General features: G+C 41.3%; 1 long non-coding RNA gene across 1 annotated transcript in view; it reads right to left on the bottom strand.

The window, feature by feature from the left end:
* Positions 1-1,060: 1,060 nt before the first annotated feature.
* LOC110840140 (uncharacterized) overlaps positions 1,061-25,791 on the bottom strand; it is a 45,127-nt gene continuing 20,396 nt past the window's right edge. Inside the window, exon 5 of the long non-coding RNA XR_015537529.1 lies at positions 1,061-25,232. This is a non-coding gene — a long non-coding RNA (uncharacterized LOC110840140). The remainder of the gene's footprint in view (positions 25,233-25,791) is intronic.

Here is a 25,791-nt window from a genome sequence, read left to right as displayed (position 1 = left end):
AGTTCATGTATCAGAAACCAATACATGAAGAATTAAGAATTTCATTATAGGTGGAAGAATTATGATTTAGAAATCACAGTTTCATCACTGTTCCATTTTAATGATTAAATGACCAGTCTTCTTGTTCTTCTCTGTACAGTTCCTCCTCCTTTATATGTAACTCATCCATGAACTAGATCTCTGTTCCACATCGAATATATAGGCAGCATGTTCTTCCAAAAAAAAAGGTTCATTAATAGTTACAGGACTACGTGGCATCATAATCCAGATTTCCATGAAAATCTCAAACCCAAGGTACTCATTTTTCTCACAGTTCTTGCAAGCACGTACTTCTGTTTCCATTGCATGCTACACTCATATTGATGGAGATTTATATGTCGTAGGTCATGATTAGTAACTGTGAATATTTAATATCACACGACGGCTTTAAATGGTCATGTTTATCATAGCCGTGTTTTGGTATGCAACTAGTAATTACCATTGTAGGTTATTCTTTGTACAGTGAGAGATGAGGTGCTGGAAATGGAAAACCCCGTGCACTTTAGGGCATTAAGATTCAGAAATTGTTGGGATTACTTGTCGAGAGATACACTGTTCAAAGAAAATATGCCCTAGACATTACAATCTAGGTGCATTTATAGCTGTGTTGAAATGCTGCACATACTTAACACAGAGTCGTCGTCGGTGAACTAGTGGTTAGCGTGCTCGCCACTGGACCCAAGGTTCGCGGGTTCAATCCCGGCCGAGGTCGATGGATTTTTAAGGGTGATAAAAATCCGTAGCACAACTGCCTTCGAAGGGGAAGTGAAGCCGGCGGTCCCATGTCATAGATTAAAAGCACGTAAAAGAACTTTACGAGCATAATACGAAATGTTCCGTAAGCAAAATTCAGTGGCCATTTCTCACCCAAGTCTCCTGATTAACTGCTAGATGGCTTGTGCAGAGTCCGTGGGCTGGTCACTCACTACTCATAAATGCGCACCTCAAGACCAAGAAACCTCTGACAAAGGAAGAGGCGAAAACCCACAATCGGGTTGTAGAACCAAGAAACAACAACAAATTTAACACAGATTTTCTTGTTTATTAAAATACACTTACAATATGGATTTTACATACCATTTCATACAATCATAAAATGTTACAGACGAGGAGGTTTGTACAAAGAATGCATCACAGAACAAGCTCATAGAGAGGGATCAGGCGTCCATCTGCCGGCGAACAAAAAAGATTGAGCTGCTAGATGGAGTGATTTCAAAGCTCAACATTCAGAGTATGCACGCTTTAATTCTATTTATGTATTAAAATGAAGCTCACAGAATATATAAATCTTTCAGTTACAATGTTAGTGCATATGTGTTTTGTATTCTAGACGTTATTCTTGGTACCTTCTATTATTTTTACCTTAAATTTTAGGGTTTTTTTTCTGAGTTGGAGACGAATCTTTGCTTCTGAACAAGAAAAGCGTATACCATCATGTTTTGTTACAAAGTTTTAAGTTAATGTGGGTAATTGTGTAGCAGATGGAAACATTTTCTGAATGGCATGGTAGCAAGCAAAATGCAACCTGCTCGTAATTTCTTGAAGAGCGCAAATTAAAACTATCCCTTGACATCAAACCCACATTGAAGTACAGCTATGTACCATTACACAAAGCTGCTTGTTTCACTGAATAGCCTCACATTAGGAATTTAACAGATAATTTAATACACTCATAAAATGTTACCGAACAAGCAGTCGTTGCGAAAATAAGTTGCCTGTCCTGTGATCTCAGGGCCCTGAAAGCTGCTCACCAGGCTAACGGAATGTAAGAAGATGTCTCAGAAAATATCAGAACAGAATGAAGAAATCTGCGGACTCAAAAACACAAAATATGTATGCTTTAATTCTATTTATAAATTAAGGTAAAGAGTGCAGACTATAAATTAACTCAATATGAAATTCCATATATTACAACGTTGGTGCATGTCTTTTTAGAAGTCAAGATACTCTCATTAGCACTCTGTTCCAGTTACCTTTGGTATTAGTTACTGTCTGAGTTAGAGATGAAGTTTTGCTTCTAAAATAATTATTATATATATTTTGAAGAACTTTGGGTTTCCGGGATGGACTGTGTCATATGCTGAAAATTATCCAGCATCTTAGTAAGTACTTGACGTGTTCAATAATTTTCATTGTTCGGCGCACCTCATCCCCAAAGGTCATGAGATTTCCCGTTAAAGCACTAGGTCTGTAGACTGTTCTACACTTTGATGAGGACAGAATTATTATTGTGTTACACAGATATTGCCAAGATTGATTAACACTGACCATCACAGTACTATTGTTAGCATTCATATTCAGTAGGCCCTAATTTGAAATATTTTCCCAGAACTCTTTATAGAGCGCCCGATGAACTATTATTCTGAAGATTATTCTTCTAAGATCTTTATTACACGGATCTTAAAATGTATAGCGAGTGTAATATGCCTCGGATAGATGCAGATTCACATCGACTATTCGAAGAGGTTCCAACCTTAGGAGTAGCTGCAGATATGGTGATGGCAGAAGACGAGCCACGTGTCAATTTCGACGTCGGAATTCCAGAAGGATCGAGGGTCACCGGTAATTTATCCGGTAGATTTCATTCCATTGGACCAAGACGTACAGAAATTAGGCAAAGATTGGCAGGTTACGGTATAACACCAAATGCCTTCCCAGAATTTGTTTCGAATACTAGATTCCATCTTAGATATCTAAAAAGTATTTCGGATATTATAAGTCAATTTGAGACCTTTCGCATAGAAAAGGTTACATTCAAGAATTTGACTCAAGCAATCATCACAAGGCCAACAAATGATCCCCCAGTTTATCTCTGGATAACTCCGTATGGAGAACCTGATAAACTAGAATCAGTAAGATTATACTTTTAAGGTCTTTATTACACGGATCTTAAAATGTACAGCGAGTGTAATTTACCAGACGTCAAGTTTGAGAACTTCGCAGTGGCCAGGAGCTGCCTGCAGAGTAAATTAGCACCAATAGGTGCAATTATTAAAAAACTTGCCTTTCAACAAGATCAAAACGGCAAAGGCCTGTGGAGAGTGCAGCTCTCATCAACAGGACAATTTCCTAATCCTCCGGTCATGAAAACTAGCAATGGCTGGGGGTTCGTCGTGCTGACCACACGTCACCCTGTATCTGGTTGGATGATCGTTCACCTCTGCTTAGGCATGTGAACATGAGGCCACCAGCCAGCTAGTCGGCTTTGGCTCTCAGAGGCCTGTTACGCCACGGATTATTATAGGCTGTCTCACTAAGACTACATTTAAGGATAAAAATAACAAAACATGTTCATAAACTTTCGCTGCATGTGTTTCCATACTTGTTACCCGTTATTCCAGTTCCTATTCTGATCCAAATATTTATTTCCTTTCCAGATTCCAGAAATGGACGATGTTCAACTCGCATCGGTCATCGACGAAATCATGACAATACCATTTGAGAATAGTGAAGTACTTAAATAGTTAAATTGTTTTCACTTCAATACTTAAATTGTTAGAACATAAGTTAAATAATGTATTAGTTAAATTGTTTTTAGTTCGCGTATTATACATTTAAGGATAAAAATAACAAAACAAGTTCATAAACTTTCGCTGCACGTGTTTCCATACTTGTTACTCATAATTCCAGTTCCTGTTCTCATCCAATGTTTATTTCCTTTCCAGATCCCAGGGATAGACGACATTGAATTTCCGTCCTTCACTGAAGAAATAATGAATCTGCCCATTTAGTTACGTAGTTTGTTATTAAAAGGTTAAATAGATTTAGTTAAATTAGTTAATTACTTAAATTCCTTTAGTTAAGTAGTTTTATTTAAATAGTTAAAGTGTCTTTAGTTAAATTGTTTTTAGTTCAGATATTATATATTTAAGAATAAAAATTATAAAATATGTTCATAAACTTTCGCTGCATGTAATCTGCCGCAAACCGCATGTGGCTAGCTCAATTTGTCTGCGCGCCACAATTTTTCAAAATCCCAAAGGGAATTTGTGGACACACTGTATCATATATTTAGGAATAAGAATAAAAAAATGTTCATAAATTTTTGCAGCATGTGTTACCACACTTGTACTCATAATTCCAGTTCCTATTCGGATCCATTAGTTTACTTCCTTTTCAGATTCCTGACCAAACATCCAATCCCAGTGAAATAAACGACCCGGATATTGAAGCCATTATAAAAGACCTATTTCATGTCCTCAAGGAGGTTCACCCATTAACAGTCCTGAATTTTCCTTGCTTAGTAATGAAAACTACGTCCACTATCTTGTGGGCAGGAACTCAGTACTGATACTGTACCAGACCAAGTTTGGAGTTCGGATCCCGAACTGATTGCGCCTTGAGATCGAAGTTAAACTGGACAATTGGTAATTAATCCCGTTTATTAAAGAAAGGGGTGCATTTAAGATGAGTGGACCTTACTCCACCTAAATTAATTTTATATTTTGGCAACCTTTTCAAGTTACCTTGGGACAGCATCCTTCTGGACCTATTGTCTGGTGGATATGTAACATCTACAATGGGTTTGCAGTTGCAGAAGATTGTTTCCTTCCCAGAATTTTTATCCTTTGCAGATGTTAAACGTACATCTCTAGAAAGATCCCACAAGGTAGGACTCAAGTCAGTGGAATTGGAATGCAGTTTTCTGTGGGACCCCAATGTCACAGGGATGACAATGTGGAGAAGGAATTCAATCTCAACTGTTGAAACTTCAGAATTCTGGAACTAGGGAGAAAACAGCGCTCCTGCTACGCTTTGGGCAGTGGGGCACTTGGCTCGCTTTCTTCAGTGCAAACAAACGTGTTGTATGCGCAAGTAAAATTTAGCCGGTACAGGTAGGACTCGGTTTACGCCTCTCATAGATCACGACTGGGGGTGATACTGACTGTTTTTTTTTCGATTACCGGGGTGTTGTGCATCATGAGTACGCACCACTAGGCCAAACTGTTAATAAGGAGTACTACCAAGAAGTCCTCCGTCATCTTCGTGATGCAGTTCGGAGCAAGAGACCGGAGCTGTGGGACGCACGCAACTGGCAGCTGCATCATGACAACGCCCGAGCTCATTCATCACACCTGATCCAGGGTTTCCTGGCCAAGCACGGCATCCCGCAGGTTCGCCAGGCTCCCTACTCTCCTGACATGGCTCCTTGTGATTTCTGTCTTTTCCCGAGAATGAAGACACAGCTAAAAGGCTCCCGTTTTGACAGCCGCGAGGACATCATACAGAACGCGACGGCGCAGCTGCACACCATTCCAAAACAAGCCTTCCAGAATTGCTTCCAGCGATGGAAGGCCCGCTGGGCTAAGTGTGTGGAGTCACAAGGGGCCTACTTTGAAGGGGATTAGGCATTGTAACCCCCCCCCCCCGGCCCAAGGTCGGATACAAATTTTTACTTAGTAAACATTTTGGTTGAAATGCCTAGTTGGCTATGGATGGCAGTAGAGTGCGTAATGAGCCCAGTGCTCAAGTAAGAGAAGGAGAGAAGAAGGAAGATGATATCCAAAGGTTTACAACCCGAGGAGGATTCTTTAGAGGACGCGGAGGTCCGAAGGCAAGAGGACAAGGACCAGCTCCTGTGGCTCCACCACTACCACGTCCACCACCGGGAGCTAGACCAGTGGCTAAGGACTTGGCAACAACATCAACACCTTTACGAAACGACCCAATGTGGATTGATTTCGAGGAGCACGGTTTTTCAGGATTAACACCATATCGAGGCGAGAATACATTCTCAGCAACATATGAGGGGTTTATTCCTGTTGTGGAGCGAGAGTATGATTTGATAGGTTCAGTGGATCGAAATTTCACAAAATTCGTTTCACGCGCAATGTGGACATATTACAACACACAGCATTTATATGCTCGTCTAATTGCGATCAAACGCCATGAAGGGATGGCAACCTATCCAGAGGAGCGATATGCAGATTCTTTTCGCTCATGCATTGAGGAGTACTTAAGATCGGTCGGATGTACCAAAGAAATACAAATTAATGACACCTGCGTGGCCAAATGAACAGGGCCATTTTGGAAAGATAAGCGCTAATACACATTGGTGCTATGAGAGCTTAGTAGCTCCAAGGATATTGACCACGCGTATACGTCATGATCTCGAGAAGACGCTCAACCCGCAGGCTGACGCGACTTGGGATGTTGATGAGGACTTACGACCAGATGAGGGAGGCAGAGGCCTTACCACGGCCAATCTTTTAGGATGGACCAGATCGACAACGATGACGACTGAGCAACTTAGCGCAGTTCAAGGAGTTGGGATAACACCGGAGGAGTTCCCAGTTGATAACAACCAGTTTCAGATGTGTCGACCCTTATTCGAGCTGATTGCTGATAAGGTGAGAATGCTTACACGGCATCTAAAACTAGGAGCAAGTTTTCATGAGAGCTCTGACGGGTCAGTGACCCAAACCTTATTACAACGAAGAGATGAGAGAATCGCAACAGACAATACGTTGAGTATGAGATGTCGGTTCGGAGTGGCAGTCAACACGACAAGAGGATTGCCATTGGTGCACTCCTTTGTAGCTTTAGAGTGCGAAAGGAGATAAAAGGAGAAGGAGGTGATAGAACATCACCGTGGCCATCCTGACTTCGGAAACTATCAACACGTACCTGACGCTTGGATCCTTACACGCAATACCATCGTTGTCCATGGGAATGTGGAACAATGGAATCTGGAGGAATTCAGATCGGTATTCACGGGTAAGGATGATATTAGAACATCCTGGCGACGGAGAGGGTTAGATCAACCAAGGACTGAGAGCAGTCCATTGAACATCAGATATACACACTGAACCGTTCCTTGGTTCAGGGCTTCGAACGACCTCTGTGGCCCGGCATTTGAACTGTGTTTGGTCGGCCACGAGAGGTTGATGGACCATCAAGAAACCGCTCCAGTTATAAATTCTCTGTGTCCTGTTGTGTCTTCGCAAACCAATTAGCTGTAACCTTTCCCCTCTCCTGTCTCCTGCTCTAAGGACTTGTGATCTGGACTGGCTTTGGTCCTTTCTCTTTCTCCGGTCAGCCATCACAGGAACCACACGTGTAGTGAAGTATGTCTGGATTCGAAATTGGGGAGGTGGGAGTCTATCTTGATCCAAATTCAGTGTTGTACATTTTCTTGTGGTAGCTGATTGAAAAACGAGCGACTGTACATATGTTTTTTTTTTTTGTATTTGTGAGTTGAAAGGGAATTGTAAGTATGGAATGAAAGGGGTCGGGTGTGGCCCAGTGTCTGTGTGTGAGTGTATCATCTTGATAGGTAGACTAGTACAGTATTTGTTATATCATAGCCAGTATTCATATATATTATTCTTTAATGGAAAGTGTATTTTTGTTGTTGATTGCATTACTTGTGCTTGGCATGAAACAGGTGGAATCGGACACCTGTTGAGAGGCTAGCACCAAGTGATTATATTCGGGGAAGCACCCAGTTTGATCACGAGCCACTGCGTACTTAATCGCGTGATCCAAAGCCTAGCCCTGTGAGGCTAGTGGCTTTCTTTGTCTCGGGAGGCGTGTTGACGCTGAGGCAAAAGTGTTGTGTGAAGTTGGTGTCTAATTAGCGACCATAAAGGAGCTTGGTCATTCATTAAGTAGAGTGGAGTTTCTGGGTTCTTGAAGTGGAGGGAACCAGAACGTGGACCGTGCTTTGGGGCAAATAGGGTTCGGTTGAAGTTTGTTGGCACGCTCATATGTGTTATCACATAGGCGGTGTATCTTCAACATAGTCGTCGTCGCTGTCGTGTAAGAGATGGGGAGTGGACGCACTCCAAACTTATGTGTATTGGATATGTATTATTGTATTTTTTTTTCTGAGTTGCTGTTGTGATGAAGGGAAGGTGGTTGAGAGCTAATAATTGAAGTTATTAGTTGCGGCCGGACTGGCGGCTGGGGGAAAGTCGGGTAACTAAGCAAGTGCCCGCAAACCTACACATTTTGAGGGGGGCCTTAATTAATAATTCTGCATCAAAGGGAAATGTTTTCCCATTACAGTGTATTGGGTGTGGTAGCCACTGATGTGTGGAACTACCTCGGTTTTGTGTGTGAACTTGAATGTGTTTTCTCTGAAAGATTGGTTTGTATTCTTTGTTCAATATTATAGTTTTGTCATTTCACCTTGTTTAAATTCATATTGATTTGATTGATGAAGTGTTTATGTTCAACTGCCTACAATTTCAATGTTCCTTGGTTTCCCCAATAATATCTCGGGGCTTAGAATACGCAGACAACCGAGTCAGCAAGTATAGGTGGACCGGACGAGCTGCGAGTCGAGTCAGAGCAGAGCAGCTGACGGTTCAACACATGTATGTGTGTGCGGTGCGACTATATTCCGCTAAACAAATGAACTACGGCCTAAAACTTATATAATTAAACAAAATACGAAATATAAAATGCGACGACAAAAGGCAAATTACATTAACCAAGGACTAAGAACTGCAAGTAATCTGACAAACATGCACTGGTGTCTAGACAACAGGACGCCGAATGGTTAAGTCTGATTGGTCCTACACCTACCTTTGACGGACACTCCTACTCTACAGTCCCTTTGACAAGTGCCTCCTTTCTTTCCCTCCTAGTTTCTCTCAGTTTTTCTAGGTGTTTATGGTTGTGGTCCATCTTGCAGTCTTTACTTATTAATATTTTCAAATATATACCACCATGCCCCAAAACGTGTCTTTATCAAGTGCGTCTGGACAAGAGACTAAATCATTGACAATCGAAGACGAAATGGGAGTTTCTCGGCGAATGGAGAAAGGTGAAACTCGGTCAGATGTGTGTCGTGCCGTCAATTTAGCACAATCAACTGTAGCAACTATAATGAAAAATGCTGAGAACACAAAGCAATCTTCCCAATCAGCGGTCAATATTGGTGCGAGACCCTCCTACAACACCTATTCCCGGAATAAAACATTCGAAAAATAGAAAATCTGTTGTGGATTGACGACATGACCCAGTGTCATGTTCCTCTAACACAAGGATGGCTCTAATGATTTTACTGCTTGTAGAGGATCGTTTTTTAGATTTAAGAACAGAACAAAAATCCATGTTAAAATGTCAGGAGAAACAGTTAATGTTGATAATACAGCCGCAAATGAAATTTCAATTTACATTAAAAAACTCTTCGATGAAGAAAATCTTACCCCAGACTTAGTTTTTAATGTAGACGAAACGTGCCTCTACTGGAAAAAGCCGCCCAACCATACCTTCACTGCTCGTGAAGAACGTTCCGCCCCTGGGTTCAAGGCAGCCAAGGACCGTTTGACTTTGTTGTTGGGTGGCAATGCTTCAGGAACATTCAGAGTAAAAGTTTTTTACTTTACCATTCAGAAACACCATGTGCTATGAAGTGAATACTTAAAACACAGCTTCCTGTCTTCCGGCGTTCCAACAAAAAGGCCTGGGTTACGCAGAAAACTTTCAGTGACTGGTACACGTCGTATTTTTGCCCAGCGGTAAAGGAATTATGTACGGAAAATAGATTTCCCCACAAGGTTTTGCTGCTGCTGGACAATGCCCCTGGTCACCCTCCAGATATGAGTGATCTAAATACCAATGGCCTAGCGGTCAAGATTATCTTCCATCCACCAAACACAACCTCACTTTTACAACCCATGGACCAAGGAGCAATGTCTACCTTCAAGATATATTACTTACGGACAACACTCAAGGGAATTTCTGAGCTATTCAAGTGGCCGACAATGTCACGTTGAGAGACTGGAAGTCATACGACATCATGAAAGGGATCTCCAACATTTCAGCGGCATGGAGTGAAGTGTCATATTCATGTATGGATGGCGTCAGGCGCAAGCATTGGCCACACTGCATTCCAGATTCGCAAGAGAACACTACCCGTGCGTCAATAACAGACAATGTGACAGAGACAGCAAAGGAAACAGGACTAGATTGTGTAGTTATGCTCAACTTACTGCCTGAGAAACACTTTTGATCCTGTAAAATATCCATTAGAGTTGCTTAAGATGTCTGTAATTCTTCAGGAAAGAAAAAAGTGTGGAATGAGCCATGCTTTTCTACACTGCTAACCATATTCTGATTCTTATTGTTTTAAAACTGTGTTATGTATGGATTCCACTATTCTTTCAGGAAATAAATATGACAACCTGCACCAGAAAATACCAGTGCAGGGAAAGAAGCAACGAAAACTTGGGAACAAAACACTAAAGTCTCATCTTGCTGCTGTGCAAAATCAGAAAGTCAAAAGACCGCCCATGGATTCATAATTTACTCCAATGAATGGCGTAAGAGACTGGCACTTCAGTACCCTCATGAAAACAACAATAACATCAGTGTGAGGTAAGTTGCAATACAAAATCTACTTCAGAACAATTACTTGTTAATAATTCAATGTGCACAGCATTCGTGAACGACAAATTGTCTTCAAAGCCATTCGAATTCAGAGGACTTGTAAGATCAATGTTCATAAGGTAATGGCGTCGGTGCGAACATGCAAAATTATAATTAAGCGCAGATGATAAATTATGAACCCTAGTAATTTAAAAAAATGTTGACTCTTGTAAAATTCGACTCACAAACTCAGCACATTAACTTGAAGGCTACTTTTATTGCTGGATTATAACTGAACACATGATATAAAGGACATAAGTCTAGCCGGCAGCAGAGTCCGCCCGGAACTATTATATCGCTGTAAAATTGCAAAGAAACCAAAAATTGTCAGAGAATGCATGAGGGGAATTCGATGTTGAATATCTTATTTTCATTTGCTGAAAATGTTCTGATCGTCGAGAATAGGTGAAACATTTCGTGCGCCCTCATACGCCACTGCCTTTGCCTTTACCCAACTGCAACCCCTGGATTTTCGTCCTCCGGTTCCTCCTACAACCTGCCTTCTATTTGCAGACTTGGCGGAATGTGGAAGGCAATGAAGAAAGACGAAAAAAGAAGAATAATTCGCCCTAGCACGCCAGGCGAACGCAGAGCACAAGTTGAAATATCCCGGTAAGTAATTCATTCTTTTAATGTCAATAAGCAGCAGCTCTCTTATACGTAAGACAGCTTCGAAAAATGTACCCGAGAATTCTCGGCCACGTGACTAGTAACGGCGGAGTTTCTACTGATCGTCGGTGGACAGAGGCGATCTCAAGATACTCAGCGCCTAAAAACCAAAAGCTGTCGTGCTAATTCTTAGGTGTCTGCAACTACCATCACAGGTTTAAAATAAATTATGCAAGTTATGTGGCGCCGTTGCTCCATCTCTCGAGACAGGGAAACGAGTGGGAAAGGTCAGGAGAAAGAATAAACGATTTAGCAAGGCATAAAGAGAGGGTGGGAATACAAAAGGGACATAGTGACGAAAAGAGATTTCAAGAATGAGGTAAATCCAGCTGCTTACGTAAACCATTTCCATGATCTGTTCGCCAGGAATGCGGAAGGGCGATTGGTATACGCGAGCCAATTGCTGGGCTCCCAACACGTAGAGGAGCTGGACACTGACTTTACGACAGAGGAAATCAGGCAGAGTATACCAAAAATTAAAAATGGGAAAGCCACTGGCGTCGATGGGATACCAGTCGAGATGTGCAAAATTTTTGCACCGTGGGATGAACAGAAACTGTAACGAATTTGTGTAATAAAATTAAGAATGGGAAAGATTTCCCTGCGGAGTGGAGAGTTGCAGTTATCAGCCCAATCTACAAAGGGAAGGGTACGGTGAGTGAGCCCGATAGTTACAGAGGCATTTAAGCAAAATATTTTCCAGCGCCTTGGCTGGTAGGCTGAGAGACTGGCTAGCAGGTAATAAGATTCTATCAAGGTACCAAGCTGGGTTCGTAAGAGGTAAAATAACCGCAGATAACATCTTTATTATCAAAACCTCAATAAACAGGAGAAGCTTGGAGAGCTGCTGCCAACCAATCCTACAAATAGGATTGTTTACAAATGAAGAAGACTCTAGCAGATAGTTCCTACAGCCAGAACAAATAAAATATACGCAATTCTGAAGAGACGTGCGGAAAAGGGAGCGGTTATAGATCAAGCCACACGGTAGGATAGCACCTACCTGATGATTCAACGTTTGCTTTATCTAAAACCCTTTGTTACAGACATGGCCGATCAAAATGTAACACGAAGTCAAAGACAATGGACACAAGTCACCTACATGACGTACATTCGGACTCAATCACTCTGATGATGAAGGCAGCATGCACCTTTGAAACGTCTGTGGGTGGACTTGTACCAGGGCACAGTGCCCCAGAATAGTTATCTTCATAATGTATATCGTTCTCTTAGTAAGTTCAGAATATGTGGTTAAAGGAATTGTGAGATTTTCCTGACATCTTTTCCTTACATGCAGTCAGTCGATCGCTTTATTCCGCTGCGCTCTGGCAACAGATGGCAGATGAAGTTTGAGATTAACACAGGAAGTGTTTTTCATTAAGTTATGATTTTTGTGACTTTATAAGAGGTAGTGGATTGATGACGTTAGCATGCCATGCTGAGGATGAGATCAATTTATGTTCAAGACGGTACTTTTCCAGATATGTAAATGAATCCTTAACATCATAAATTGGTTTCTTGTTATGGACTACAACTGCACAGAAAACATCTAAAGGAAAGGTCCTCAGGCGTAAAGCACTTTTTTCTGAGGAAAAATTTGTTCAAGAACCAACTTTGATGGAAGACAAGGTGCGTTGGGCGATGATTCGAGCAACAGGAAAGCAGCAAGTGCGGACGATCTGCCAACAGAACTCCTGAAAGCAGCAGGTGACGAAGCCCTGAAAGCCATGACGGCTCTCCGTAAGAGAATATGGGAAGACATTACATGGCCTAAAGAATGGAAGAAGTTCATCTTTATCTCAATACTAAACAAAGGCAATCTTAAGGACTATGCAGTTTCCTGCACTATCGCGTTAATACCACATGCAAGTAAAATCCTGCTGAAGATTCTGCAAAAGAGATTCGAACTATGTATGGAGAGAGAAATGACAGCGGAACTAGAGACCAGATCTCTAACATTAGAAGAACTATGGACTAGGTGAGAGAACATCGTAAAGATATCTGTATGTATAGGACAGAATTCTAGCCTACAGCAGAAAAGTAGAATTTACGAGCCCGCCCGGAACTATTCATTCACTGTAAAATCGCAACGCATCCAAAATTGGTCGCGAATGCATGAGGTGAATTCGAAATTGGATATCTTATTTCCATCCGCTAAAAATGTTCTGATCGACGCGAACGGGTGAAACATTTCGTGAGCTGTCATACGCCACTGTCTTTCCTTTTAACCAGCTGCAACCCTTGGACGTTCGTCCTCCGGTTCCTCCTACAACACCTGCCTGTGTCTTACAAGTTTTGCTTTTCTATTTGCAGACTTGGCGTTATGTGGAGAGCAATGGAGAGAGACCAGAAAGAGGAATATTTTGATTGCGCACGCCAGACGGATACAGAGCATAAAAAGAAATATCCCGGTAAATAATTAATTACGTTCTAATGTCAATGAGCAGCAGCTCTCTTATACGTCTGAAAGCTTTCGAAAAATGTACCCGAGAATTCTGAGAAACATCAGCGATTCTGATTTATTTGGGATTAACTGCTAGCGATTTTAAGTAAGAGATCTCTTCCTGAGTCTTTCTTTATTCATTAGTACTACATTTTATGATTTGAGTAGATCACAGCTGGTGTAGCGTAAGTCAACAAAACTACAGAAGGCGAATCGTTTTGTTATATTTCGAGCTGACTTCCTACGAAGTCTAAACTGCACCAAAATCCAGAATATAATCATCATCCACAGTCACACCGTCGTGAAAGCCTCCCAAAGTCTTGTGGCTGTGTTTCAGTTAAAGTGACTTCAACCTCGATACTGAAGCAGATTATACCTGGAAGACCTCAATGTAAAGTCACACCGCCGAGAAATACGCGGGAACTTCAGTGTCTTTAATATTTGCTTCGTTTTAATAATCGTAATGTAAACATTCATTTTGTATTATCAGAGGTTTTCATGGCGACTAAGCATATGCCAACGTCTCGGAAAAAAGATACTTTCTGAATCTTCAGGTTTGAAGTGGCTATGCGGGGAACTGGAGAAAATACTGAAGACAGTTTCTCCGAAAGGTTTTCATCTACTTACGAGCCACGACACCAAAACCCATGCATAAAAAACTCATCGAGATGTTATAATATGAAAATAGGAGTAAATTAAATATTTAATTTTGCAATTGCACATGATCAAAAGACGTTGTAATGTTCCCGTCTTTCTGCATTACATGATTCATAAATGTCGCCGATTTTCCTTCTCTGGTGTCAAATCACGCGATCAGAAAAAAACCTTTAAGGAATACTGTGACCTGAATACCATTTTTTCCGAAAGAAAAAGCTTCTTCGGAAGCAGGCGCGTGAGAAAAATTGCGGCGATCAAGAACTGCGGACGCCGAGACGCGTTGCAACGCCGCATCGACCGACCACGTGGCTCACAAACGGGACGCCGAGGCAACGACAAGATTTGAGACTCACTGGGATAGAACCTACCCGATGATTCAACGCTTGCTTGATCTAAAACCCCTTCTTGTAGACATGGACAATGGACACAAGTCACCTACATGACGTACATTCGGCCTCAATCACTCTGATGATGAAGGCAGCATGCACCTTTGAAAAGTCTGTGGGTGGACTTGTACCAGGGCAAAGTGCCCCAGAATAGTTATCTTCATAATGTATATCGTTCTCTTAGTAAGTTCAGAATATGTGGTTAAAGGAATTGTGAGATTTTCCTGACATCTTTTCCTTACATGCAGTCAGTCGATCGCTTTATTCCGCTGCGCTTTGGCAACAGATGGCAGATGAAGTTTGAGATAAACACAGGAAGCGTGTGCCATGGATAACCGTAATCAAGTGGTTACGACTAAGGAACTATTTGTTTCTACTAAACGTGCCCTGTCGACCATGCGCAGTTGTTTCCCCCACTCCTTTACCTTTCCCTTGTGCTCCTTCAGACGGTGTGTCCTGACTCGGAGACCACTTCTGTACAGGGTTTCACCCGAAACTATTTACAAATTCCGTCTCGGCTTGTCTTTCTAAATTATACTAGTTCAGTTCGATTATATTATTTGTGTTTGTCTTTATTGTGGCCTTTTGGCTCTGTGTTCTATTTGGTTATTTTTCATTTTTACCGATCCACGCAGATCATAATTAAAGATCTCTTTACTGGCCCAAGTATTTTTCATTAAGTTATGATTTTTGTTACTTAAAAGAGGTAGTGGATAGATGAAGTCAGCAAGGTATGTTCGTACGTTTGAGCATACCTCCCGCGCATCATCGAAACGATCCGTTTGCGCATGCGCGGTGGATTCCTCTATCCACTGATTCGTCACAGACGCCATTTCGTGAGAGTAGTGTCAGATAATATTATTCCGTGAGCGTTAAACATGTTTAAGAAAATTGAACGGCCCGCAGACCGTGAAATAAGGTCTGTTATTCGTTTTCTTAACGCTAGGAATGTGCGGCCGGTTGATATTCATCGCCACATTTCTGAAATTTATGGTGAAAATGCGATGAGTGACGGTATGGTTAGGAAATGGGTTCACAAGTTCAATGAAGGACGTGAAAACGTTCATGATGACAACTCGATGCGTAAGGTCGACGAAAATTTCGTGAGGACAAACGGTTCTGCTCTCTCCTTGCATTTTCCTAGAATTTCAAGGCCTGCTCTTTATGAAAATTGTGTTCGCGTTGGGTGCCCAAAATGCTCACAGAGGAGCACAAAAACGCAGTTCTGCAAGTGCTTTGACATTTTTGACACGTTATCACGAGGAGGGAGATGAAATGTTTTGCCATATTGTGAGTGATATGTATTCCATTATTCTTTAGCCTCAACATTTCATTTGAAACAAATATAACTACGCCATTAAACAACACCACTCTCCTAGATTTACATTTCACATCAACAGGAAAGAGCTTTCCTTCAATAAGTCGCTTGATTTGCCACATATTAGATCGAAATAGTTCCCAGCCAAATTCTTCAAATAAGACAACTCCGAGTTCAAATAAATCACTCCCAAAAAAGCTCCCACTGACGGGAAACGATTTCCAAGTGACATACGAAACTGGACTCCATGGCACAATTATCAAGAAATATTTGGTAATTTTGAAAATTGGCCATTATTCATAGAGCGTATATTACTTTGTAGCAGCATTTACTTATGGAAATGGTAGTGATTATTTTCCACAGGAACGGGTAGCCCGGCTACTCTGTGGACAGTGTTTCCTTTAGGCAACAAACTTGCTGCGATACCTGTATAAGCCATCGTAGTGACTTTCTTTTGTCGTCCTACTAACAAATGGTACAATGTTTTACCGCATCCTCCTGGACCATCAATGCAGAAGTACGGGTTTTTCGACAGTTGTCTTTCCGTCTATATGATTAAGTATTATGCCAACCATTTCCTTTTGTTTCTCGTTCAATGATTTGTACATTTCTTCGCCAATTCCAATGTGTTCCTCAACAGTTAATTCTTTGTTATTTACTGTCTGTAATTTTTTAATTACCTGAGGCAGTATTGGAAAGTCTTTCAAACTTTCCCTTCAATAATTAACAATTCATTAATATTAGCATGAGCTTTGTCACGTGCGTCAGAGTCAGAAAGTTTATCTTGTTTTTTTAAAGTCTTGCGCCATTATATCGATGAAATCATTGAAAAGCTCTTCGGGGTGCAATGGTTGACAATGGATTAGAATCTGAACATACGAAACACGTAGCTGATAAGGCATTTGGTAGATCGCACCTTCTTGCATGCAACGTTTCCATTCAGCGTCATCTTCGATCAGTCCACGTGCTAAACAGGCTTCTGTGAATGTTTGGTAAGTGACAGTGTCGTAAGTCTTTAAGTCCTCATAGTTTTCTGCGCCTTTCACATTCATCAAAAGAACACGTAGATGGAATGTTTCTTCATCTCTAGGGCTTACACTGTAAACGCGTCCGATTGTGTGTTTACCATCTCTTCGTGGAAGCCATGACTTCTGTTTCTTCAAGTTCGTCTTTTGTTCGTATTCAACAGTGGACGCTCCTTTTTCTTCATCATCATCATTGGTACCTTTCATTCCTGCTCTCCACATATAGTGCTTTGGAATTTCGAAATAATAATACTTTCGTGAGTTTGTTCAATTCGAAATATTCAAGGAGCATTGTTGAACCGTCAATTGCTTTTCGAATGTCTTCGTATGTTGCTTTTTCTTCAAATTCGACGGTTTGTTCGTTCGGCAAATGCGCAGGTAGACGTATGATTGCATGACTGCGTTTGTGCATTTCATTTTCAACAATGCGATGTGCTGCTTCTGGAGCAGTGATCATGCGACTGTCTTGGTAGTTGGTGATCTCGTCGTAGTGAAGCTCATCTCCTTCGATGATTGTATAGTTGGTCAAATCACCACCTTTAAAAGCATATTTGAATAGGTACTTTACTGAAGTAATCGATGATACAGACTCAACATTGATGTGACAGTTTAATTCCTGCATCAAATACGGACAGTATGGAACAACGTCTTGATTTGTTGCGACAAATCCATTTTTTGCGGAGTAAGTGCATCCATTATTTTGTCGTTTGTAGATTGGATAACCGTCTTCGACGATTATTGTGCAAGGAGAAAACTGTTTCGGAAAACCTTTAGTACACTCATTTCCCTTCATGCAACGCGGACTACATTGATGAATCATGTTACGCGTAACAATGTCGTAAAGATTTGGTTCTGTTTCGGGGTCTGGTAGTTCAGCGCAAATGAATTTGTCAACATCTTCATCAGTCTTAATTTTTGATCCTTCTTGGAGGTTTAAAAGGATATGTGCATGCGAAGTCCTGGTTTGAAGGTACAATCAGTGATGAACCTTGTCGATCAGCTAGGAATTGGTTGAAATATATTACTAAATAAGATAATGAAGCATACTTCAATTGTTCAGTTGATAAAGTATCGTTCCACTGCCCGTTGTGGTTTTGGGCTCGAAAGACGGCAACATTTAGCTTCACGGACTCGTTTGTGGTTCAGTGACTTGGGTCTCCCACATCACACCTGAATCAAAACAGCAGTCCACGCAGTGGAAGCATACCGCGACTCCAAATTCCCAAACGTTTAAGCAGACAATTTCAACCAGAAAAATCAAGCGCACCGTATTCTGGGACAGGAAAGGTGTTCTATTGGTGGAATTCATGCCGCCAGGCACAACAATCAACTCTAATGTTTACTGCGAAACTTTGAAGAAACTGACGCGTGCAACTCAGAACAAAAGGCCCGGGATGCCGAGTGCTGGCATTCTTTTGCTTCATGACAACGCTCGACCGCACGCTGCTGCTCAGACTCAAAACCTTATCACGTCATTTGGTTGGGAACAAATGGACAGCCCCGACTTGGCGCCAAGCGACTTTCACCTCTTCCTACACTTGAAGAAATTCCTGGCCGGCCAACATTTTGTTGACGACGACGGAGTGAAAGAGGCAGTGCAGCAGTGGCTGACATCGCAAGCGGCCGCGTTCGACGAGGGTATAGAAAAGCTTGTGCCCCGTTACGATAAGTGCCTCAATAATAGGTACCTATGTCAAAATGTAGCCTAAGAAACGTAGACTCGCCCGAGGCACGTGGGAGAGTAGGCAACCCGGCAACGTAGAACTTAGAAGAAAAGAATTCGCCACCCGCAGACCTGGATACGGATCGTCGAGGTTCCGAGGAGGGGAGGTCGACGATATGTTGGACGAGGACCGAACTGCGGACGCTGAGACGCGTGGCAACGCCGCAATACCGACCACATGGCTCACAGACCGGACGACGAGGGTACAAGGTTTGAGACCCCCTACATTTGTTTACTGCTACAGGAATGTCAGGAAGAAATTCCTTGATGATGATAATAATATAGGAAAAGCGCACAGATGTGCATAAGGAAGTTTTCCGGTATCTAGTTCGTCCTAATCCTTGATGGATTTGGTTCTGTTTTTACATTTTGTTAGGTGGTATCTGTCGACTGACAACCAAAACATACACTGGTTTAAAAATTGTATTGCTATTATTAGAATAGGGTTAGTAAATCAGACTATGCATCCTGCCCAACATAAGGTACACATCCACAATCCACTCAATCATCTCCTACAAACCTTTCTTCTCTGATTGTAATGTTGTTCAATCTTAGAGTATTATACTTATCATAAATGATTTTACTTACAGCGAAAACAATTTCCATCACCCACACCCAAACGAGGACAAAAAACCCTAGAAAGAAACCCACAGCACAGCCCCAGGAAAGCCCGGACCCCATCTCCATTACCCCAACTACTGCCACCGGCCCGACCCCAGGCACCAGTCAGACCATGGAAATAGAAAGTCAACAGTCCCCCGCCGGACCCAGCGGTATACCACAGCAAGGCCCCACAGACATGGCTCCACCCACAGGAGGCCCAACCGGAGGACTCCCAGGAGCCGGAAATGGACTCCCAGACGGCCAAGGACCAGCTGGAGGTGCCGCAGACGATGAACAAATTTATATAGGACCCATTGACATGTCCTTAATAACCTTCCGGGGTTTTATGGACACACGGGAGAGAATTCAACAATTAGCTGTAGAAAACCCCCTGACAGTTGGAATAGTCAGACTTGAAAACGAAAGCTTGATTAAGAGAGTTGAGCGGGAAAATGCAAAATTAAACAAAGAAATTTCAGAGAAATTACATTCGGAATCTGTAAGATTTTCTTTTGAAATCAAACAGGTTGGAGAAGATAATGAAGGGGAGTTAAGAGCTGCTAAACAGAATATGCAGGAACTGTCGAATGACCTATATAATAAGTTAGACCAGCACATTGGTGAGAAGAAATAACCAGTAGGGTTATCCAAAATGAGCAACATCTGGGACAAGGGCTAGCAAAATTAACTGATGAAGTTCAGGTTCTTAGAAATGACTTGGTGAAAGAACAAAAGAAACTATGGGGAGGTCTGTCCACTGATTTCTTATGAAATTTTCAAACTCATAAGTGTTTCATGGTTCTCCCTGTTTCCTTATTTGTGTGAAATACGCCACACCTGCTGCTGGACGTGTAAAAAATTATTCCCTGGCAGGTAAGTGGTCAATTTCATAACCTATTAGTTGTAATGCATTAAACTGCTATGACATGAATTATCTCTTAAAAGACATTGTTTGACAATAAAACACAATTCCCACAAGTTAGTGTATTTTAGAATTAGTGCAACCATTACATGAACAAAGGCAATATAATGTGAAGTTGCCATTTGCAGAAACTGCCGTTTCTTCTATCGGGGTGTCAAGCAAAGAAAACAGGGAAAGTAAGACAAAAGAGCCTGGAAGACCTTGTGCTGGCAAATCTACTCGCTGGAAGAGGAAAACAAAGAGATGGTTGGTCCAACAGATGAAGAGAGAGCAAAATGTGCAGTCGAAGTGCAGCCAGTCCATCCAAACCAATTAAGAAGTACCACGTGTCCCTTTTACACCATAAGTTTCGCTTTTGAGAACAATCTGCCTAGAATTTTCTGTGTTCCAATGCAAAGTTTGCAAGTACCTTTCTTGATGCCGTTCTATTTTGTAATAGGTACGTAGTTTAGTACACAAGTTTTAATAACATGCATTTGTTCTCCTGTCTTCTTGTCAAATTACCTAAATCTGGCTCGCTGTGTTGTATTTATTATAAATTTACTGCTATGTTACAGGATGTTTCTAATGCCATATGTAATTATAATTATCAAGATATTTTACTCAGAATAAATTCATTACCACTAATAAGGTAATTTAATGTTTTTTATTAATGTTGTAAAGTCAAAATTTGTTCATATTTTATTTTGTACTCAGTTACTCTGCATATCCTCAATTGATTTGTCAAAGACTGCGCTTCTTTCTCTTTGAATCGTTATTTGAAGGTCAGTCTCTCAGCTGCCAACATAGTCTGCAGAATTATCTTTCATAAAAACCGTGTTTTGCATGCAAACATTAATCAGCCTTTTCAATAATTTATCTCTTTCCCCAATACATAACTGCTTTAATTTTTCTATTACTGTAATTTGTTAATGTTTTTTTTTTAATTTAACGCTTGCCTATAATTGGCTATCTGGCACGTTAATAAATTAATTGTCATTACGCGTTCATTGCACGACGTGTAACGAGGCAACGCGTTATGGGCTGGTCGTGTCTGTCTGCAGGTGAGGTCTGGACGGGTGAGGATTGCATTTAGTATCTGAATTCTGTCATCGGGGACAACCTCATAATCGTACTTTTAAATACTTTTACGATACCAAAAGACAATATGACGGACGAAGAAATCGTACAGAGAACCGAGGGAAGGCCAGTGAAATGCTATGCTCTGGTGGCAAAAGTCGGAACAACCAAGATTCAAATTTGTTTACAGTGGTTACCATAGTTCTCTAAGTTAGATTAGGTTTGGTTGATTTAGATTCTGTTAATAAAGTTCAAGTTATGATAAATATCTGAATTTGAATTATAAATAGCACATTATAGCATTCGTTGTGGGTGACTTGCCTAAGAGTTTGAGCACCCCTGCTATTTAAATTGCTACTCAAAAACAATGACAAAAAAACTAAATCAGAATCAGGTCAAAGCCCATGTATTAAACTCTCCGGCCCATCCTTCGACACTCGAACCAAGTTCACGCTTGTTGCTGACACCAGTCGCACAGAAGCTGTGCAGGTGCGAACTGGCGCATTCAGAAGAACGTAGATGCTTTGTCTCGATCGGTAATTCCCTGTCGAGACGAGCTTTTAAAATTGTCTCGCAAACAGCAGCGATGCCAGTAAGGTTCGAGAGAGGACAGATGATCTAATCGCGCATGCGCTGTGATCGCAATTGCACAGCGTCTGGGCGAGCAGCAGCCTAGCTAATAAAATTACATTTTTTCCAGGGCCACGAGGACTGAGGGGGCCTTTATAATGAGGAACCTGTTTCTTTTTGAAACTCTGCCTCCACTCTACAAGAACTACCCAATAAACAATTACTGATACAGATTAACTAATATTTGCCATTAACTTCGTAGTGCACGAACACAATAACCAAGCTATGTGACACTGTTGGACGAGTTATGGTTTGTATAAACAAACAGAAGAGCGATGCTATAACATATGTTAGGATGTCTGCTAGTTCACAAATTAAACTGAAATATAAAAATTGTAGGACCAAACGCATGAACATGATTGAAATATGTAGCAACAAAAAATGATCTCGCGTCCAGACGGCTCTGGAACCCACCCAGACAGACCACGTTTCACACGCATACAATACAAAAACTTAATTTAGTTTAGTCTTCACGCTCTTTGATTAAAGTATGGTAACATATCATATTCAGCCATTCGCCGAATTAATTCCTTCTGAGATTTCTTAGACGACATTTTCAAACATCACGGCCAAAATTTAATGTCCATCAAGCCATTTAAGACGACACTGACAAATGGCCAAGCTTTCCAGCTGTGACTGCAACATCATTTATACAGCGTAACTTAGGGTTTCCCGTACGAACGATGACAATTTTACAAAAGAGTTAAGGACAGTAAGTTTGAGAAGTTGAACCTTGAGATTAAACGTTTAAAGGGTAAATTGTCAGAACCTACTTCCATTGTTTGCAATGCAAATTTGTCAGGATCAGCTGATAGCAACGCAGCCAGTCAAAGCAGTTCCCACAGCGAGCCTGCCGAAAACTTGGGTAGTCAAGTGTCAAGGTCCAATGATATTTCTGCAAATACAGATGATGAGAATGTACCTGTGAGTCGTGATAGCATGAATGTTCGCCCTTACAATGCACATAACTACGTAAGTACCGCTGATCCGTCCCTACCCATGTTTGAAGACAGGGATAAAATTAATGCCATTTACCATTTGAACCAGTTAGAGGAATTTATGAAGTTGAAGGGCGTACCCGAGTCATTACAATTGGCTATTGCATTCAAGTCAATATCAGACCCTGTTGCTAAACAGTGGATGTCAGCTGTGTCTCATACCTTAAATTACTATGAGCAGTTTAAAGTCGCTTTCACTAAAACTTTCTGGTCCAAGATGACACAGAGCCGAGTGAAATGTTCAATATACCAAGATAAGTACGAAAAGCAATCAAATCTCTCCATGTCAGGGCACCTAATTGAATATGCTGTTTTGGCCTCATATCTGGGAATGAGTGATGCTGAATTTATTGATGCAATAAAGTTACACTACCCAGTGAACATACAGAGGTGTCTGGTGGGTTCCCTTGGCTACCGTGCAGGAAACCATAGACGTTTTGAAGCACCTTGAGATGCTAGAGGTAAATGAAGCAAGTAGTAAGACAAACATAAGGGCTAATAATCACCAGAAATATAATCCCGATAACAGGCAGAACCAAAATCATTACGTGAGAGAGACGTATTATGACAAGAGGCAGAATTACGTCTAGTCTACTACAATTCCAGAATTTAACTGAAATCATCTTCTTGCGACTAGAGCCAAGTAATGTCTGCATAATTCTCAAGCAAATAAATACTTTTAATTATTCAGCAATAGCGGCAGCCCCTAGTTGTCGGCAGTTACATGCCGTAAACACCCCTGAAGATATTCAAGTGCCTATCTAGGAGCCAAGCTCCTATCACTGAGCGGCTGTACAGTGTTGCTACTCGAGGTCAGACTACTGAAACAAAGGCTGGCCGATTTGGTGCAGATAACCAAGAACAGGTCGGGTACTAGTCCGTATTTCCCCAGAAAGAGTTAGGAGTTATTATCAGCATTACGGTATCTGTTGCATCGTTGATCACATAGTTCACATATACATTCGGGTCCTGGTTCCACGTTTTCCTGTGATTTTACGTCTTTCAGACTTAGGTTGGGCCATGCGATTTCGATTCCATAGGTTAGCAGTGGGACAATTTTAGCTTCGAATAGTCTTACAGTCCTTCTCGAAGGCAATCTGCCGGGTGAGGAGGCTTGCGTGCTCAAATGACCCTTAGGGCTATGCCGGCCGGAGCTTCGGTTCATGGTACGGCCACCCAAGCCGGACAGGTCTAAGGAGATGTGCTAGACTAAGAGTGATACCCTGGTCCTCCAGGTTGGGGGTTGGGTGTAGGGCTAACAACCTTTCACCTTTAAAAAAAATATGTGTTACGAAAAAATCAACCAAGCCTCGGATCAGGACGGACTCTTTGGCACGACCACGGTAATTGAAAAAGGACATGAGATTTGGTACCTGGAACATTAGGAGCCTCTATAGGGCTGAATTTTCTCGGCCACGTGACTAGTAACGGCGGAGTTTCTACTGATCGTCGGTGGACAGAGGTGATCTCAAGATACGCGGCGCCTAAAAACCAAAAGCTGTCGTGCTAATTCTTAGGTGTCTGCAACTACCATCACAGGTTTAAAATAAATTATGTGGCGCCGTTGCTCCATCTCTTGAGACAGGGAAACGAGTGGGAAAGGTCGGGAGACCTACAGAATGCGTTTGAGGGGCTTCGAGCTAAATTCGCGGGAAACATAGTCACTTCACCGACAACAGACTTTGCCATCTTCTTACTATAAAAATTTCTGATTCCTCGTTGTCTTCAAGAAATGACGTCATCAAACAGCGTTATCCATAGCCGAGTCACCTTTAAATGTTCATTCCTCAGGAATGGTAAGAGTAAGGGTAATGTAATCTATATGTAAAATGATCAGTACATAAAGACCTTTAAGAATCTGTAATGTATTTTGTTGTAATTATAATTGTTTATATACTTATTGTAATTTTAATGAACCAATGTGTGCAATTTTCAATGCATCTGGCGGCGTTAAGCGCCCGCCTCTCGAAAACCGTAACAGATGGATCTGGACATATTGCGTACGAAATACGTATTACCTCTTGAGCTTTCCATATCTGTTTTCACATTTTACATATCACAAATGGTTTAGGTTCTACAAACATTTATTTAGCGCAATCCACTCGCGTCATTTCTTTACTTGGCAACTTGAGTTCATTTTCTTCCCTACAGGAGGCAGAACAGTCACGACTTTAACGCCTCTCTCAAAAGGAGCTCCGCCCATGAAATACACAAGAATATATAGGCTATCATATGCCGAGTAAACAAATAATAACGCTTCACTACGCGTGAAATTGTACCAACTATCGAACATTTGAAACTCGAGAATGCCAATGGATCAGACTGTTTCTTGATTTCCTCACTAAACATGTTGCATTCAGCTACTGCGTTCGTTGAAAGTCTAAAAGAAATGATATTAAATGAATACGAGGGCGACAACAATGGTGCACAACTGATCTCCGAGATTGCAAACGCATACAGTCAACCTCAAAACTTACATAATGTCATTTCAATACGACAAAAACTTAAAGAACATTTCAGAAGAGGTTTTCAAAGTGTGTCCGAAACAATTTACAACATTTTCGAGGAATTACCAATTGAAATGCAAAACATGTTTCACTATCAGACGGTGAATAAAAAAACATGTAGAAATGGTCATCAAGTTGAAGAACGTTATATAAACCAAATATTGTTAATGAAATTACCACAAACGAACGTGATAAACTTCAGAGACTTATTGGAGTATCAAACACAAACAGATCTGTACGGAACGTGTAGGGAATGTCAACAACACTACATACGTGGAACGACAGATATTGTTGTTGGTGACCGTCAAAAGTACATGATTTTAGAAATAAATAGATTAACTCTAAATGGAGTACGCACATTTCAAATAATGAGAATTACACAAAACAACCAATTAATGTATGGAAAACATTGGAAATTGCAAAGTGCGGTCG

Source organism: Zootermopsis nevadensis, unplaced genomic scaffold (genome assembly GCF_977971745.1).
Source record: "Zootermopsis nevadensis isolate Lab colony 2312 unplaced genomic scaffold, Znev_1.0 Znev_ptg000028l, whole genome shotgun sequence".
NCBI classification, from domain to species: domain Eukaryota; kingdom Metazoa; phylum Arthropoda; class Insecta; order Blattodea; family Termopsidae; genus Zootermopsis; species Zootermopsis nevadensis.
This window is presented reverse-complemented; position numbering and strand designations above follow the sequence as displayed.